General features: G+C 36.3%; 1 protein-coding gene across 2 annotated transcripts in view; it reads right to left on the reverse strand.

The window, feature by feature from the left end:
- The window catches only part of RB1 (RB transcriptional corepressor 1), a 134239-nt gene that overhangs the window by 17972 nt on the left and 100747 nt on the right, over positions 1-15520 (reverse strand). The gene's annotated exons all lie outside the window — the stretch shown is intronic.

A 15520-nucleotide genomic window follows, 5' to 3' on the forward strand; every position in this document is an offset into this window, starting at 1 on the left:
GGGAAAGAGACACAGAAGAGACCCAAAGAAAGTAGAAGGAAGAAAATAATAAAAACATGAACAGGATTTAATGAAACTGAAAACAAAGATAAAATACATGGTTTGATCAACTAAGCTAATAATTGGTACTTTGAAATAACTAATGAAATTAAACAAAACTCCAGTCAGATTGACTGAGAAAAAGAGAAGAGACATAAACAGTATTAGGAACAAAACTGGGGCCACCATTACAAAGCTTAGAAAGATAATAGGGGACTGTTGTGAAAAATTTTATGTCAATTCATAGGAAAACTTAGACCAAGTGGAAAATTCCTCAAAAATATAAATTGACCAAACTCAGTAAGAAATAAACCTCAACAATCCTATAAACTATTAAAGAATTTGGATCAGTAATTAAAAGTCTCCCCACAAAGAAAACATCAAGCACCGCTGGTTTTACCAGTGAATTCCACCAAACATTCAAGGAATAGATAATTCCACTTTTGCTCCAACTCTTCGGAGAATGGAAGAAGTAAAAACATTCTCTATCTCATGTTATGAGGCTAGTACAACACTGATACTAAAAACTGTCAAGGACATTACAAAAAGGTAAATTATAGCCCATTCTTGCTCATGAACAGAGATATAAAAATTCTGAACCAGAAATATTAGCAACCCACAACAGCAGTGTTAAAAAGAATATATCATTTACCAAGTTGAGTTTATCCAGGTTGCAAAATTAGTTCAATGTTAGAAAATCTATAATGCAATTCACCTCACTAATAAATCTAAGGTGGAAAATCTTGTCAAAATCAGTGCAGAAAAAGTTCCCATTTAAAAACCCATTTGTCATTAAAAAAAAAAGAAAGAAAACTCTTTGTAAACCAGGAACAGAAGGATACTCCAAATTTGATAAATGACATCTACAAATAAACAGAAAAACCACAGCAAACATTATATATAGTGGTGAAACGTTAAGAGCATTCCCCTTAAAAAATTGGAGATAAGAGAAGGTTGTCCAGTTATCATGCTTTCTATTCAGCATTATACTTGAAGTTCCAGTCTGCTCAATAAGTCAAAGAAAAAAGACTGGAAAGGAAGAAAGAACAAAAATACCATTATTCACAAATGATTTATCTGTTGATAAATAAAATTCAAAAGGATCTACAGTGAAATTATTAGAATAAGAGAGATTAGCAAGGTTTCTGTACTGTTATGAAATCAATATGAAAAATAGTTATATTTCTATATACCAAGCAAACAGTTTAAAAGCATAATTTTAAAATACCATTTACAAAAAAGTAAGACCAGCAGTAAAAACCATTAAAATCCTTGATTCAAAAATTGTAACTTTCTGGAGGTGAAAGCTTGCAAGTCCATAAAAATGGGGGCCATATATATTCTACTCTTTTAGTACTTGAACTAAAGAGCAAGAAAACAGATGGCCAAGATGCTAGGTTTATTTCAAAAGGAAAAGTGGTATATCCGTAAATAAAAATACAAAACACTGTAGAATATAAGTAGATTTTGTAAAGATATGAAGATAGTCTATTCAATAAAAAGTGAAAAATTAGCTAGCAATCTGAAAAAAAATTATTACACTTTCATAATATATAGAAAATCAATTACTTATGTTAAAAAACAAAACTGAAAAGTATGAGAAATATATGAGAATATCTTTATAACTTTAAAAAAAATCTTTTTTCACCTTTATTGAAGTATAATTGACAAAAATCATATATATTTAAGGTGCACAACGTGATGGCTTCATACATTGCGAAATGATCACCACAATCAACCTAATGAGCATTCATTACCTCACATAGTTACCTTTTTTCTTTATCCCTTCACCTCCTTCTTTATAACTTTTCTTTCTTTTCCTTTTTAAATTTTTTAATGTTATTTATTTTTTATATAGCAGGTTCTTATTAGTCATCAATTTTATACACATCAGTGTATACACGTCAATCCCAATCGCCCATTTCAGCACACCACCATCCCCACCCCCCGGCGGCTTCCCCCCCTTGGTGTCCATATGTTTGTTCTCTACATCTGTATCTCAACTTCTGCCCTGCAAAACGGTTCATCTGTACCATTTTTCTAGGTTCCACATACATGTGTTAATATATGATATTTGTTTTTCTCTTTCTGATTTACTTCACTCAGTATGACAGTCTCTAGATCCATCCACATCTCAACAAATGACTCAATTTAGTTCCTTTTTATGGCTGAGTAATATTCCACTGTATATATGTACCACATCTTCTTTATCCATTCATCTGTCAATGAGCATTTAGGTTGCTTCCATGACCTGGCTATTGTAAACAGTGCTGCAATGAACATCGGGGTGCATGTGTCTTTTTGAATTATGGTTTTCTCTGGGTATATGCCCAGTGGTGGGATTGCTAGATCACACGGTAATTCTATTTTTAGTTTTTTAAGGAACCTCCATACTGTTCTCCATAGTGGCTGTATCAATTTACATTCCCACCAACAGTGCAAGAGGGTTCCCTTTTCTCCACACCCTCTCCAGCATTTGTTGTTTCTAGATTTTCTGATGATGCCCATTCTAACTGGTGTGAGGTGATACCTCATTGTAGTTTTGATTTGCATTTCTCTAATAATTAGTGATGTTGAGCAGATTTTCATGTGCTTCTTGGCCATGTGTATGTCTCCTTTGGAGAAATGTCTATTTAGGTCTTCTGCCCATATTAGGATTGGGTTGTTTGTTTCTTTAATATTGAGCTACATGAGCTGTTTATATATTTTGGAGAATAATCCTTTGTCCATTGTTCATTTGCAAATATTTTCTCCCATTCTGAGGGTTGTTTATCGTTTCCTTTGCTGTGCAAAAGCTCTGAAGTTCCATTAGGTCCCATTTGTTTATTTTTGTTTTTATTTCCATTACTCTAGGAGGTGGATCAAAAAAGATCTTGCTGTGATTTATGTCAAAGAGTGTTCTGCCTATGTTTTCCTCCAAGAGCTTTATAGTGTCCAGTATTACATTTCGGTCTCGAATCCATTTTGAGTTTATTTTTGTGTATGGTGTTAGGGAGTGTTCTAATTTCATTCTTTTACATGTAGCTGTCCAGTTTTCCCAGCACCACTTATTGAAGAGACTGTCTTCTCCATTGTGTATCCTTGCCTCCTTTGTCATAGATTAGTTGACCATAGGTGCATGGGTTTATCTCTGGGCTTTCTATCTTGTTCCATTGATCTATGTTTCTGTTTTTGTGCCAGTACCATATGGTCTTGATTACTGTAGCTTTGTAGTATAGTCTGAAGTCAGGGAGTCTGATTCCTCCAGCTCCATTTTTTTCCCTCAAGACTGCTCTGGCTATTCGGGGTCTTTTGTGCCTCCATACAAATTTTAAGATTATTTGTTCTAGTTCCATAAAAAATGCCATCGGTAATTTGATAGGGATTGCATTGAATCTGTAGATTGCTTTGGGTAATATAGTCATCCTCACAATACTGATTCTTCCAATCCAAGAACACGGTATATCTCTCCATCTGTTGGTATCATCTTTAATTTCCTTCATCAGTGTCTTACAGTTTTCTGAATACAGGTCTTTTGTCTCCCTAGATAGGTTTATTCCTAGGTATTTTATTCTTTTTGATGCAGTGGTAAATGGGAGTGTTTCCTTAATTTCTCTTCCAGATTTTTCATCATTAGTGCATAGGAATGCAAGAGATTTCTGTGCATTAATTTTGTATCCTGCAACTTTACCAAATTCATTGATTAGCTCTAGTAGTTTTCTGGTGGCATCTTTAGGATTCTTTATGTATAGTATCATGTCATCTGCAAACAGTGACAGTTTTACTTCTTCTTTCCAAATTTGTATTCCTTTTATTTCTTTTTCTTCTCTGATTGCCATGGCTAGGACTTCCAAAACTATGTTGAATAATAGTGGTGAGAGTGGACATCCTTGTCTTGTTCCTGATCTTAGAGGAAATGCTTTCAGTTTTTCACCATTGAGAATGATGTTTGCTGTGGGTTTGTCATATATGGCCTTTATTATGTTGAGGTAGGTTCCCTCTATGCCCACTTTCTGGAGAGTTTTTATCATAAATGGGTGTTGAATTTTGTCAAAAGCTTTTTCTGCATCTATTGAGATGATCATATGGTTTTTATTCTTCAATTTGTTAATATGGTGTATCACATTGATTGATTTGAGTATATTGAAGAATCCTTGCATCCCTGGGATAAATCCCACTTGATCATGGTGTATGATCCTTTTAATGTGTTGTTGGATTCTGTTTGCTAGTATTTTGTTGAGGATTTTTGCATCTATATTCATCAGTGATATTGGCCTGTAATTTTCTTTTTTTGTAGAATCTTTGTCTGGTTTTGGTATCAGGGTGATGGTGGCCTCATAGAATGAGTCTGGGAGGGTTCCTTCCTCTGAAATTTTTTGGAAGAGTTTGAGAAGGATGGGTGTTAGCTCTTCTCTAAATGTTTGAAAGAATTCACCTGTGAAGCCATCTGGTCCTGGACTTTTGTTTGTTGGAAGATTTTTAATCAGTTTCAATTTCATTACTTGTGATTGGTCTGTTCATATTTTCTATTTCTTCCTGGTTCAGTCTTGGAAGGTTATACCTTTGTAATAATTTGTCCATTTCTTCCAGGTTGTCCATTTTATTGGCATAGAGTTGCTTGCAGTAGTCACTAAGGATGCTCTGTATTTCTGCAGTGTCTGTTGTAACTTCTCCTTTTTCATTTCTAATTTTACTGATTTAAGTCCTCTTCCTCTTTTTCTTGAGGAGTCTGGCTTATGCTTTATCAATTTTGTTTATCTTCTCAAAGAACCAGCTTTTACTTTTATTGATCTTTGCTATTGTTTTCGTTGTTTCTATTTCATTTATTTCTGCTCTGATCTTTATGAATTCTTTCCTTCTGCTTTTTTTTTTTAAGTTAATTAATTAATTTATTTATGGCTATGTTGGGTCTTCGTTTCTGTGCGAGGGCTTTCCCCGGTTGTGGCAAGCGGGGTCCACTCTTCATCGCGCTGTGTGGGCCTCTCACTGTTGCGGCCTCTCTTGTTGCGGACCACAGACTCCAGACGCGCAGGCTCAGTAATTGTGGCTCACGGGCCCAGTTGCTCCGCGGCACGTGGGATCCTCCTGGACCAGGGCTTGAACCTGTGTCCCCTGCATTGGTAGGCAGATTCTCTACCACTGCGCCACCAGGGAAGCCCCTAACTTTGGGTTTTGTTTGTTCTTATTTCTCTAGTTCCTTTAGGTGTAAGGTTAGATTGTTTATTTGAGATTTTTCTTCTTTCTTGAGGTAGGCTTGTATAGCTATAAACTTCCCTCTTAGAACTGCTTTTGCTGCACCCCATAGGTTTTGGATCGTCGTGTTTTCATTGTCATTTGTCTCTAGGTATTTTTTGATTTCCTCTTTGATTTCTTCAGTGATCTCTTGGTTATTTAGTAACGTATTGTTTAGCCTCCATGTGTTTGTGTTTCTTATGTTTTTTTTTCCCTGTAATTCATTTCTAATCTCATAGTGTTATGGTCAGAAAAGATGCTTGATATGATTTCAATTTTCTTAAATTTACTGAGGCTTGATTTGTGACCCAAGATGTGATCTATCCTGGAGAATGTTCCGTGCACACTTGAGAAGAAAGTGTAATCTGCTGTTTTGGGATGGAATGTCCTATAAATACCAATTAAATCTATCTGGTCTATTGTGTCATTTAAAGCTTCTGTTTCCTTATGTATTTTCATTTTGGATGATTTGTCCATTGGTGTAAGTGAGGTGTTAAAGTCCCCCACTATTATTGTGTTACTGTTGATTTCCTCTTTTATAGCTGTTAGCAGTTGCCTTATGTATTGAGGTGCTCCTATGTTGGGTGCATATATATTTATAATTGTTATATCTTCTTCTTGGATTGATCCCTTGATCATTATGTAGTGTCCTTCCTTGTCTCTTGTAACATTCTTTATTTTAAAGTCTATTTTATCTGATATGAGTATTGCTACTCCAGCTTTCTTTTGATTTCCATTTGCATGGAATATCTTTTTCCATCCCCTCACTTTCAGTCTGTATGTGTCCCTAGGTCTGAAGTGGGTCTCTTGTAGACAGCATATATATGGGTCTTGTTTTTGTATCCATTCAGCAAGCCTGTGTCTTTTGGTTGGAGCATTTAATCCATTCACGTTTAAGGTAATTATCGATATGTATGTTCCTATTACCATTTTCTTAATTGTTTTGGGTTTGTTTTTGTAGGTCCTTTTCTTCTCTTGTGTTCCCCACTTAGAGAAGTTCCTTTAGCATTTGTTGTAGAGCTGGTTTGATGGTGCTGAATTCTCTTAGCTTTTGCTTGTCTGTAAAGCTTTTGATTTCTCCAACGAATATGAGTGAGATCTTTGCTGGCTAGAGTAATCTTGGTTATAGGTTCTTCCCTTTCATCACTTTAAGTATATCATGCCACTCCCTTCTGGCTTGTAGAGTTTCTATTGAGAAATCAGCTCTTAACCTCATGGGAGTTCCCTTGTATGTTATTTGTCATTTTTCCCTTGCTGCTTTCAATAATTTTTCTGTGTCTTTAATTTTTGCCAATTTGATTGCTATGTGTCTCGGCGTGTTTCTCCTTGGGTTTATCCTGTATGGGACTCACTGTGCTTCCTGGACTTGGGTGGCTATTTCCTTTCCCATGTTAGGGAAGTTTTCGACTATAGTCTCTTCAAATATTTTCTCTGGTCCTTTCTCTCTCTCTTCTTGTTCTGGGACCCCTATAATGCAAATGTTGTTGCCTTTAGTGTTGTCCCAGAGGTCTCTTACGCTGTCTTCATTTTTTTTTTCATTCTTTTTTCTTTATTCTGTTGTGCAGCAGTAAATTCCACCATTCTGTCTTCCAGGTCACTTATCCGTTCTTCTGCCTCAGTTATTCTGCTATTGATTCCTTTTAGTGTATTTTTCATTTCAGTTATTGTGTTGTTCATCTCTGTTTGTTTGTTGTTTAATTCTTCTAGGTCTTTGTTAAACATTTCTTGCATCTTCTTGATCTTTGCCTCCATTCTTTTTCCGAGGTCCTGGATCTTCTTCACTATCACTATTCTGAATTGTTTTTCTGGAAGGTTGCTTATCTTCATTTCATTTAGTTGTTTTTCTGGGGTTTTATCTTGTTTCTTCATCTGGTACATAGCCCTCTGCCTTTTCATCTTGTCTATCTTTCTGTGAATGTGGTTTTTGTTCCACAGGCTGTAGGATTGTAGTTCTTCTTGCTTCTGCTGTCTGCCCTCTGGTGGATGAGGCTATCTAAGAGTCTTGTGTAAGTTTCTATAACTTCTTGATAAGAAAGGACTTTTTAGGTTTGACCATAACTCAGAACTCATAAAGGAAAAGGTGAACCAATCTGACTATGCAGAACCTGAAAACTTCTGTATAACTAAAACCACAATAAGTTAAACAAAGTCTTCAAAAAATAAACAATACTGATTTATTCTACAACCACCATAATGTACTAATTCCTATTGTCAAGGCATTCTTTCCTGTATTCATTAGGGGCACTCTGAAGTGCGAGCTAAGTAATGGCTTTCATCTGAGTAAAATAATGCTTACAATTAATACCAGCTAAGGCATGTATGTCATACTCAATGTTTTACATTTTCTAGTCATTGAATATCTTTACATATGGGATAAATGGAACAAATTCACATATATTCAGCATAATCCCACTCTTTTCTCAAACAGACATTCAGGAGACCTTGAGACTCACAAAGATATGCAAGTAAACCTGAGCCTTTAATAGGATTTAGGTATGCTACTAATCAGGTATTTTACTTTCTCTTCAGATACGGTTTAACCCATAGATTGTTTACCTGGTTATGCTTTAAATTAGCACAATAGGATTATACCAAAGTGAATGCCTCTTCCAAGGATGAAGGTGGCATTTTGTTCACCAACAGTCTTCATGTTTCACTCAAGTATAACTTTTATTACTCCATCTCTCCCAACCCAATTGGTCACAGAGATATATAGATATAGGTTTATGATAATGATTATACCATGATAATAATAATGAGAAGTATGGTGCAGTGGATAGAAACACAGACTCTGGAGCCACACCACAAGGGTTCAAGTCCTGACCACTTACTGGCCGCATGACCCTGGAGAAAGTTGCTTAACCTTGTTATGATTCACTTTTCTCAACTGTAAAGTAGAGATGCTAATGACAATAATGCCTAGTTATCCATGCATCCATCCACCCATTATTCGTCATATGTCTATTCTGTAACAGGAGCTTTACTAGGAAGTAGGAACATAAAGGTAAACAACCCTCCAGCTGCCAGCTACTGATAGGGTCACTTCATAAACATCTGTCCTCTTCCACCTTATTCAACATGTTCATTTGAAATGAACTGTAATCGTCCTCTATCACCAAAAAATTCCCACTCCTCCTCAGTTTTTCCCATATCATTAACACTTCTTATATACAGTTGCCCAAAGCAAAAAAGGATCATGTTTATTATTCTTTCTCTCACTCTCCACCGTCCAATCCATTCAAGTCATATTGGCTCCAACTTCAAAATATATCCCAAGTCTAACTTCTTCTCCAGATGGGACTTTTAGAGAGTTCTTAAAATAAAAGCTCAGTGAAGGCAACTTCCCTAGTGACACAGTGGTTAAGAATCCACCTGCCAATGCAGGGGACACGGGTTCCATCCCTGGTCTGGGAAGATCCCACATGCCGTGGAGCAACTAAGCCTGCGAGACACAACTACTGAATCCCATGCACCTAGAGCCCGTGCTCCACAACAAGAGAAGCCACCACAATGAGAAGCATGCACACCGCAACGAAGAGTAGCCCCCGCTCACCACAACTAGAGAAAGCCCGCACGCAGCAACAAAGACCCAACACAGCAAAACAAACAAAAGACAAAAACAAAACCCAGTGCCAAGCATATAGTGGACACTCAATAAATATTTCTAGAATGTTATATGACATAACCATACCATAGGTTTAATTGAACACAGCAAAGCACAAAGAAGAAAGTGGATGGTAAGATTTGCTTTCTGACACTGTGGCATCTGGCCTCCAAGATAACCCCTATAATTCCTGCCACTGGGTAGTTACACCCTTATACACTGTCCTAGGGTTAGTCTGTGTGGTCAATGGCATATATCAGAAGTGACAGCATGTCAGTTCTGAAATTAGTTTATAAAAAACCTGCAGTTTCCATCTTAGGCACATGCTCGCGCTCTCTCTCGCGCTCTCTCTCTCTCTCTCTCTCTCTGTCTCTCTCTGTCTCGGTTCTCTTCTTGCTCTAGGCAAAAGCCGCTGCCTTGGAATAAGCAACTCTATGGAGAGGTCTATGTGGCAAACAAATGAAGCCTCTGGCCAACGACCAGTGAAGGAATGAGGGCTGCCAACACCCGTGTGAGTGAACTTGGTAGCGGATTCTTGAATTCCAGGAAAGATTTAAGCTGACTGCAGCCTTTGTTGACAATTTGAGGAACTTTCCTGAGAGAATTGGAGCCAAAACCACACAGCTAAACCACTCCCAGATTCCTAACCTTCAGAAATTATGTGCGAAGTAAAACACTAGTTGTTTTACTAAACTGTTAAGGTTTGGGGTAATTTCTTACACAGCAATAGATAACTAATACAGAATCTGATTTTTTTTTAATCTAAAGAAAGTATTTAATGGAATATTTGACTTCTGAAAATTTATGCATTTATATCTATAGCACTGTTCGCATTCAGGACTCAGACAGAAGCTTACTCTTGGTCTCAGGCAAGCTGTCTTATGTCATTACTTATCTACTTAAATTAACTCTCAGCATAATCACTCTCTGGACATTCCACTCTATTTTGCCACTTAATCATGTGAAGGAAATCAGACTCTCTCTGTCAGCAAGTAATATGGATAGAAAAAGCTGTAAGTCTACTCTACATGATCTTTCATATTAACATACATCTAAAGCAAATGTGAACTTCTCCAGAGAGTAAAGGACTTAAAGGCTATCAGGTCAAGGTGTTCCTAAAAGAGATTCTGATCATCCAAGTACGTACAAGTTCTCCAGTGCTAGTAGAAAAATTAACAATAGGGGAAGTGGAAGACAGGAATTGCTATTGTTTTCTGGGTATTTTAAGAAATATTATTGGCCTTACATTACAGGAAATGTTTTTGTACTATCCTAAGCCAAATCATTATAAGACCATTCTACCTTGCAAAAGGAAACTAGAATACAAAACATAAAATTTTGGGCAGGCCTTGACTTTTCTGACAGTTCTTTCCTATTCAACTTCACTACTTCTTTAATATTGATATTTCTCAGGATCCTTTTGCCAATATATATGCTGGCTGAGCCACTATCATGGCTTTAGTTATATTTCTACTTATTCCTAAATCTACATTTCTGACTAAAACTATTCTTTCAAATTCCAGATCCAGTATTTCCAACTAGATACCTTGGATCTCTACACATATATGTGGCAAACATCTCAAATAATAACATGTTCAAACATTAACATGAACTTACTACCCTCATCACCAATCAGCTATGACTCCTTCAATATTCTCTTTGGTTAACTGTTATCAATCACCTAATCACCTAATCTCCCACAGTACAAATCTTAGAATTACCCTCAGTTCCATCCAGGCACCTAAACTTTTGATTCATGCTTTTACTTTTAACATATTTATGCCTTAATATTTAAAACTGGTTTCTTGTAGATAGCACAGAGTTGGGTCTTGCTTTTTTATCCACTCAGACAATCTCTGCATTTTAATTGGGGTTTAGGCTATTTACCTTTAATGTAGTTATTGACATGGTTACTTTAAATCCTACATCTATTTGTTCCATCTGTTCTTTATTCCCTTTTGATGAAGGTGCAAAAGCAAATCAATGGAAAAAGCATGAAACTTGACCTAAATCTCAAACCTTGTACAAAAATAAACTGGAAATGGATCACAGACTTAAATATTAAATGTGAAGCTATAAAACTTTTAAAACATAGGGGAAAATCTTGGGGATCTAGAGTCCTTAGACTTGACACCAAAAGCATATCCATAAAATAAAAAACTGATAAACAGGAGTTCATCAAAATTTAAAACTTTTGCCATGAGAAAGACATGTGAAAAGGATGAAAAAAGAAGCTAGAGACTAGGAGAAATTATTTACAAGCCACATACCCAACAAAAGACTAGTATCTAGAATATATAAAGAACTCTCAAAACTCAATGGTAAAAACCCCACAAACAATCCAATTAGAAAATGGGCAAAGACATGAAGAGACTTTTCACCAGAGAGGAAATATAGATCACAAGTAAACAGAAGAAGATATTCAATACCATTAGCCATCATCCTGATGGGCAATGTAAATTATAACCTCAATGAACTATCCTCACATGATCAGAATGGCTAAAAGAAAAAATAGTGGCAATCCCAAACAATGGCAAGGATGTAGAGAAACTGGATCACCCATATATTGCTGATAGGAATTCAAAATGGTACAACCACTCTGGAAAATATCTGGCAGTCTCACAAAATAAAACACAATAACCACATGACTCTGCAATTGCACTCTTTGGGCATTTATCCCAGAATAATGAAGACTCATGCTTATATAAAACCTGTACACAAATGTTTATGGCAGCTTTACTTATGATAGTCAAAAATATTCTTCAATATGTGTATGGTTAAAGAAACTGTAGTACGTTCGTACTATGAAATATTAGTCAGCAATAAAAAGGTATGAACTATCGATACATGTAGTACCTTACATGAATCTCCAGAGAATTTGGCTGAGAAGAAAGATAATCCTATTTGATTTCATTTATATAATATTTTGAAATAACAAAATTTTAGAAATAAAGGGCAGAATAATAGTGGCCAGGGGTTAGGACATGCATAGTGGGGCTGGAGAGATGTGAGTGTATTTCCTTCTATGATGCAACTGTTCAGTATATTTGTCTATGATGGTGGTTATGTGAATCTGCACACTGTCCCCAGGTCAGGCTGCCAGGTGTCTCTTAGTTGAGGGCCCTATGCTAAGTAAAGTAAGTCAGACAAAGATAAATAGAGTTGGCCTTCCCTAGTGTGGGAGGTGGAACCTATGGATATAAACGGCTGATTGGGCTATGCCATTTTATATAAGGGACTTGAGCATCCACAGATTTTGGTATCTGCAGGGATCCTGGAGCCAATCCCCTGCAGACACCAAGGGATGACCGTACAGTACCACCTCACTTATATGTGGGTTAAAAAAAAAAAGAAAAAGAGCTTGCAGACACAGAGAATAGATTGAGGGTTGCCAGAGGCAACCTCTGCCAGAGGCAGGGGGTGGAGGGTGGGCAAAAAGGGTGAAGGTGGTCAAAAAGTAAAAACTTCTAGTTATAAAATAAATAAGTCATGGATGTAAGATACAGCACGGTGACTACAGTTAATAACACTGTAGTGCATATTTGAAAGTTGCTAAAAGATTAAAAATGTTCTCATCACAAGAAAAAAAATTATAACTATGTATGGTGATGAATGTTAATCAAACTTATTGTGGTGACCATTTCACAATATATACAAATATTGAATCATTATGTTGTACACCCAAAACTAATATAATGTTATATGTCAACTGTATCTCAATTTTAAAAGTTTTTTTGTCTGGAAAATTATAAACAGCTGATTTATTAGAGTAGTAGAGTTATATTATCTTTTACTGCTAATTTTATTCTATTTCTCTTATTATTGCTCTTTAAGAGCCTTAATAATATCTCTCCTACAATATAAATAAAAAATTTATTCCTAAAAAAAATTTCAAAAACAAAGCTCATGGAATGATGTCACATGTGTTTAGAAAGTAATGGAGTTGAGTCAGAGAAAACTGGTCATGGTTCCAGGTACGAGTAGGGCTGGATAATGGTAATATGTCAGAAAATGAGAGTAAGGCCAAGAGTTGGCTCTATGAAGGACAGACATGGTGACAAGAATCTGAAGGTAGATCCAAACTTAGGATACCATGTTATCAAGGAAAAAAGACAAGTGGGATAGAACTACCTTTAAGGTCCTAGATGTCCATTCAACCAGATGTAGGATAGATAATTAACAAAAGTAAAGAAAGCTGACCTAGTTGTGTCTACTTCAAAATAAAACCAAAAAAACCCACAACAAACAAAAAAACAAATGTACAACGTAAAAGCTGTGAGTCAAGTTTATTCAGTGTCCTACTGACAACTATAGCCCAGGAGATAACCCCTCAGCTCTGAGAAACTGTTCTGAAGAGGTAAGGGGAGAGGTCAGTATATATGTGATTTTGGCAAAGGTGGTACTTGCAATCAAGCACACATTTTGGTAGAAGGTTGCTGCTAGTCATGAGGAGCACATATCTTAGTTAATGGTTTCCGTGCTTTTCTAAGTATGGAAAGATGCAAGAATCCAGGTTCATAAAAAATTTCCCCTGAAAATATCTAACTATCTGAAGGACTGTTCTGCCAGTTTTCCCAGAGCACAGAGTGCCTCATTCTGCCCTGAACTCCTTTCAGGGGTGCTAAAGGTCAACAACTATGGTGACTAAGGACTTAATTCTTGTAGAACCTGGTGGCGAATGACATTTTTTAACTGGCAGTTGTATCAACAAGTTAATATAGGCTGTCAGGTGTCACTGCTATTGGGAAACTGAACTCAGCAGAAGAAAATTCAGTCCCTTGAGGTAACAGGGTACTAGCCAAAACATCAAGAGAAAAAGACAAACCTAATAATTGCACAGGGACAGAGAAGTCAGGGTGGGATCTGACTTGAAATGCAGCTATTGACCTGGGGATGCTTTTAATTTAAGATAGCTTGAAGAACACTGTCAAGTAGCCAAAACCAAAATAAAACAAAACTCCCAGTTTATGATGTGTCATGCAAAACAAAAATCAGAAACAGACATGCGGAATATTATCAAATTGAAATACTATTTAGAGATTTCCAATTGCCATGAAAATCTTGGGGACATGAACCTGGTGAGTGAAGTGATGGAAGATGAGGCTGGAAATACAGATTGAGAAGAGCCTTTTATAAGACTGTTTAACAGTTAAAGGTTAATTCTCTGAGATACCCACATGATTTATTCCTTCACTTCTTTCAAGTCTTTCTTCATGTGTCCCCTTATCAACAGGCCCTTCCTAGAACTCCCTATATAGAATACCTCCTTTTTCCTCCTGAATGTATTTTTCTTCAGAGAACTTATCACCATCCCTCCAACTGTATAACTGCTTGTTTATTGATTGCCTGTCTCTCCAAAATAAAATATAAGCTCAGGAATTCTGTTTCATTTGCTGCTATACATCTATCACCTAGAAGAGCACCCTGGCACACAGTTGGCACTCAGTAAATATTTGCTCTTGAATAAACAAATAAATATCAGCATACCAAAGATAAAGATAACATAAGCAGGAAAAATAACTTAAATGTGCTTATCCTATTTACCTATCCATTTAACCAGGACAAGAAGCCAGCAACTTCTTTTTTTTTTTTTTTGGCCAGCCTGAAACAGTCCACTTCTGTTTAGCTAAAAACAAGAACAACAAAAGGCTTGGCTTTAAAGGAGGTCCTTTTGTAGAGTCAGTCGTTCCGGGCTTTGTTTGTAACCTTTCTGAGGCAGCACTGGTAACATCTGGCATTGACAGGAAATCCTCAAAATTTCCAAGAGTGTGAAATCAGTTGATTAAAATGAACACACTGGCAAAACCAGTAAAAAGAAGTGATCATGGAAATTTTGTTCTGGGAATGGATTACTAGTGGCTTAGAATCTTACTGATTAATTCTTCCATATGCCTTTGGGTATTAATATCTGTCAAAGAGTCAATCGTCTTCTTTGAATTCTGACTGGATTAAAAGCAAAACATCTACATAAAGACTTAAAGTCAGATGTGTTTCTGCTTTTTAAATTTATTTGCAATAGTGTTCACGGAACTAGATCTTAAAAATCTGTCACTTGTGTAAAAAAAAAAAAAAAAGGTAAAAAAGAAATTTAATCAAATTTATATATTCATTCCTCTTCTAGGAATTTAGAGTGAAACTAGTTATAAGGCATCCTTGAGAGAATTGAGGAGATAGTCACTCAAATCATTTTCTGTGTTTTTGGTTGAGAAAGACATGACTATACTAGTGGGACTATACCGACATTATTACCAGGCACAGCTCTAGTCTTTAAGACTTGATATTGGAAACTTTTATTCAACTTTAAAGGCTAGCCTTCTCTAGACATCATCTGCTCTGAAGACCTTTTAATTGACTTGGTTGACTCTCATCTCCATGCTGTACAAACATATGTTGTTAGCTGTATTGCAATTATTTCTTTGTTTTTTAACCCTAACTGATTGCATGAATATGTCTTAAAAGTGAGACATTTTAACTAAGTACTGTGGAAGTATAGAAAAGGAATTGATGAGATTGAAAGGTCTCCACAGAAAAATGGGATAAGATTTTAAGAGGGGCAGATGAAGGAATGGGGAGCAGGAAGACACAGGAAAAAAGGAGGAAGGGACAACTCAAGCGCTGACAGTGATAAACATGCTTGCTCAAGTTTTAAGTCTTATACTGCATTCC

This window comes from Lipotes vexillifer, unplaced genomic scaffold, assembly GCF_000442215.2.
Source record: "Lipotes vexillifer unplaced genomic scaffold, Lipotes_vexillifer_v1.1 scaffold384, whole genome shotgun sequence".
Taxonomy (NCBI): Eukaryota; Metazoa; Chordata; class Mammalia; order Artiodactyla; family Lipotidae; genus Lipotes; species Lipotes vexillifer.